Source organism: Octodon degus, unplaced genomic scaffold, assembly GCF_000260255.1.
Source record: "Octodon degus isolate 3935 unplaced genomic scaffold, OctDeg1.0 scaffold00016, whole genome shotgun sequence".
In the NCBI taxonomy this organism is placed as follows: domain Eukaryota; kingdom Metazoa; phylum Chordata; class Mammalia; order Rodentia; family Octodontidae; genus Octodon; species Octodon degus.
In genome coordinates, this window is record NW_004524592.1 from 19995306 (window position 1) to 20000270 (window position 4965).

The following is a 4965-nucleotide window of genomic DNA, read 5'->3' on the forward strand; positions in this document are numbered from 1 at the left end:
AGTGGTTGGGATAGATATATAGTTGCATTCTCTGAATGAATAGAATGATTTTTTCTAATGGTGTTTGTAAGTAGGATAACAAGTCTGCATCTTGTACAGCAATTAACCACTAAGAAGAATATATGCAGTGTATTATTTGTTGAAATTGTACTTCCGATTTGATTTGAAACTGTCTCATTGCTATCTGTTTATCAATAAAACTTTGAAAAAAAAACAAAGAAACTAAGTCACATAAATAATGTCACATAGCTATCAAAGGTAAATCCAAAATGAAAATGCAGCTTTAATTTTAGCATTCTTTCTACTGCATCAGAAGAGTTCTATGAGTTTTGAAAATATTTCTCATCTCACCAATAACTGTACAGCCATGGTCAAGCATATTGATACCATATCATGGACCAGACTCTCCAATAACAAACATTATCTCCATGATTAATGAAGCTATTCCAGAAGTCTCATTATCTCTTTTAGGTTAATAAGATGTCAATCAGTGCCCTACATTTTTTAAATTGTTGAAATTAGTCTAAGGATTAGCATTAATTTAACATGCAGTTATCTCAGTTACATAACATAGGTCTGCAACTATAAAAACATCACATAATCATTAAACATCCAAATTTGGAAAATGAAACAAAATTTCAGGTGTGGAAACATTCTTTATTGTCATCTAATACCACTATTCCTAGAAAAGAGGAAAATTATCTTGCAACTTTAAGGGGTTTCCAATGACAAGTGGGACAATGACTGGAACCCAGATCTTTAGGGGCAAAGACTTATGATCTTTGAACTACAGCGTGCTGCTTCAGAGCATAAATGTAGAGAGGTTAATTGATGCCAATATTATCCATTCATTAAGAGACTTCTTCAGATAGTTTTTCCTCCAATAAAGAGCTTTGTTATTATGATTTGTATGTGAATTACTAATCTTTATAAAATTATTATGGAAATAGATGTTACCATCTCTATATTAGTCACTGTAGTGTGCAAACCTTGTATGTCTAAAAGCTATAAGTCACTTCTTGAATACCTACAACTTCTGTTTGATTTGGTTAGAATGCTGTATATGAATCCAAACAACCTGTGCCCTTGATCTTGGCTGAGCAAGGTATAGGCCTCACTTTGACCAATTAAGATCAGTTACCATCAAACCATAGCTTAAAAGTGAAATTTCATAATTCAGAAGAACATAAATACCTACTTTGAAAATCTTTACTCTCATAGGATGGAAAACACAGAAGAAATGGACAGATTCCTAAATACATACAAATTGCCAAAGCTGGATTAAGAAGATATAAAGATTTGGAATAATCCAATATCAGTTAATGAAATTGAAAATGTAATTAAAAACTTAACAACAAAGAAAAACCCAGGTCATTATGAATTAACTGCTGAACTCTACAAGAAATCTAAAGAAGATTTAATGCAATATTCCTCACATTTTTTTATGAAATTGAAAGGGAAGCAATACCCCCTAACTCATTACTAGATTTAAGTATAATATACTGAAACCTAAACCAGAGAAATACCTAATCAAAAATGAGAACTACAGACCAGTCTCCTAATGAACACAGATGCTAAAGTTCTCAATAAGATAGTAGCAAACAGAATGCAGCAAATCATCAAGAAGATAATGCACCATGATCAAGTGGGATTCATCCCAGGAATGCTGGGATGGTTCAACACATACAAATCAATGAATGTAAGACAACATATCAACAGAGGCAAAGACAAAAACAGCATGATAATCACAATAGATGCATAAAAAGCTTTTGCCACAGTCCAACAATCATTTGTGATAAAAAAAAAAAAAAAAACCTACAGGGGCTGGGGAGATAGGTCAGTAGAAAAAATGCCTGCCTGGCAAGTGCAGGGTCCTGAGTTCAATCCCCAGTACCACCAAAAACTTTTTAAAATAAATAAATGTGCAGGAAACCAGAATAGATTATCTTTAATAGATGGTCTCTTATCACTTCAATCTGATAAAAGCCATGAATGGCTAACCAATAGCCTGTATCATTCTAAATGGACAAAAGATGAAAACTTTACTCTAAAATCAGGTAGAAGACAAGGATGTCAACTATCACTACTACTGCTCAATACAGTTCTGGAAACATTACCTACAGCAATTACACAAGAGAGAAATAAAGCTAAACAAAAAAGGAACATAAATTAAGGACCATTTTGCATCTGTATATACAAAATTTTTAGAATAGATAGACAGCTACTTTCTCTTAATTCAATGAAAAGAAAGATGTGTTCTAATAGTGTTTGCACAGGATATCAAGTCCGCGTCTTGTACTATGAATAACTACTATGAAGACAACAATATGCAATGTTTTAATTATTGTAACTGTCCTACTGGCCTATTTTAAAATTATCTCATTGGGAGCTTCTGCTACCCTGTGCCAGTGGGACCAACTCTAAGACCGTCTTCTACTCCCTTGGGACCTCCCCACCCCAGTCGCTGAGTACGAATTTCTGTCCCTTTCTGGGAACCCCCAGACCCAGTCCTAGCCCAGGTCAAGTGAGTGTGTGGGAGAGCTTCCCGCTACCCTGCACCAGCGGGACCAACTCTGGGTCCCAGGCCAGGCTCAGCGTGGGTCAGACCCTCTTCCACCCCCTTGGGATGCACCCCACCACTCCGCAGTACCTCCCCCACCCCGCCTGACAAGTAGGAATTTCTGACACGTTCTGGGAACACCCAGACCCAGTCCTAGCCAAACCCAGTGAGTGAGTGGGAGAACTGCCTCTACCCCTACTCCAACTTGTCCCCTACAGGCTTAGCTCAGGCCTGACATACAGGCCTGGGGTGTAGCCATGCAGCTACAATCCCTACAGAGAGGGTAGAGGATAGAGCCACTCAGCTAGTCCAGGGGCAGAACATCTTGCCACAGGAGCACAACAGGATCACCCTCCAGGGCAGCAGCAGGAAGGAGCTGAGCACAGCAGCCAGATCCAAGCCAGGTGCAGCTGGATAAATCCAGACTTTGTAGATATACACTTGAACTTCAGTATGTACTAAGATTATAACTACAGTGAAGATCTACAACAAAGGTCAGAAGACGGTGCTACACAAAATGACGAGAAGGAACAAAATGCAAACTCAGAACCCAAGCCCACCTGTAACAAGTGCAGAGGACACTAACACAGAACAAACTGGGAATCACACAGCTGAAAGTAATGAATCAATGGCTTCTGCAATAAAGAAACAGTTGCAGAAAGGTATAGAGAACCTCAGATTAGAAATAAAAAAAGAAATCCCTGAATTAATAACATCTTCAGTAAATAATCAAACGCAGAAACATATGGAGGAAACCCAGTACCCACCCAGAACAAGTGCGGAGGACACTAGCTCGGCTCAAATGCATAAATTAATAGTGTCGATAGTAAATAAGCAACAGCAGAAAGATAGAGAGGAAATCAGAGCACAACTCTTTTCTGAAATAAAAAAAGATTTCTCAGAACTCATACCATCTGAAATAAAGAAGCAACTAAAGAAACATAGGGAGAAAACCCAATCTGAAAAAAACACTGCAGTAAAAGAATTCATAACTGCTTCTAAAGAAGACATTGATTAAAAAAAATAGAGGAAATTAGAAAAATGATGAATTCCTTGAATGAGCAATTCAGGAAAGAAATAGATCGCATGAAGCAGAGTCAAAGAAACATAGAGGAAATGAAAACCTCAATCACAAGCTTGCAAAACAGTTTAAGTGAAAATGAAGACAGAGTTTTAGATTTGGAAGATGCTGGTACAGCTAGTGAAAGGGTAAGAAAGTATCTCTTAAAAACAACGAGGATGCAGGAAAGAATAATCCATCACCTGGAAGATGATGCAAAGATGAACAATGTGAGACTAACAGGCATCAATGAGAAAGAAGGAGTCAATACAAATGACATTAAAAAAGTATGGGCAGAAGTAATAGCAGAAAACTTCCCAAATATGAGGAAACAATCTGACATTCAGGTAACTGAAGCATACAGAACACAAAGTACCTCAATCCAATGAAAAACACACCATGACATATAATAGTCAAGATCCCAGAAATTCAGCCCAAGAATAATCGACTGAAAGCTGCTAGAGAAAAGAAGCAAATCACACACAAAGGAAACCCCATCAGAATTACGACCGACTTCTCTTCACAAACCATGCAGGAAAGAAGAGCATGGAGCAGAGTGCTTCGGGTCCTCTATGAAAACAAATACCAGCCCAGACTACTATACCCTGCAAAATTCTATTTCAAGTTTGATGGAGAAGTGAAATACTTTCATGACAAAGAACAGCTAAAGAATTTCATGATGACAAAGCCAACCCTACAAAGGTTACTGAAAGATGTTCTAGAGAGGGAACAAAATGACCAGAACTCCACGAATGAGATCAGAAGCAACCAATTAAATAGGGCAAGCAATTAAACACAGGAGAAAAAGTAGTAAACGACAACAGGTAAATAACATGGCAACCATAAGTCAATACATCTCAATTCTAACCATCAATGTAAATGGGCACAATTCACCAATAAAGAGAAATAGACTTGCACAGTGGATTAGGAAACAAAATCCAACAATATGTTGTATACAAGAAAAACATTTAACTCATAAAGACATTCACAGGCTGAAAGTCAAAGGACGGAACACAATACTACATGCCCCAGCTCCTCAGAAAAAAGCAGGGATAGCAATTCCATTCTCAGACATTCTCAATTTCAAACCAACAGTGATCAAGCAAAGTAAAGAAGGCTACTAAATACTGATTACGGGAAAAATTCAAGAGAAAGAGGTAACACTCATAAATATGTATGCACCAAACACGGGAGCAACCAACTATATAAAGCAAATCTTAATGGATATGAAAAATCTAATATTCAATACCACAATTTTAGCAGGAGAACTTAACACACCCTTATCTCCAAAAGATAGGTCAACCAGACAAAAACTTAGCAAAGAAATAACAGAACTGAACCAGAG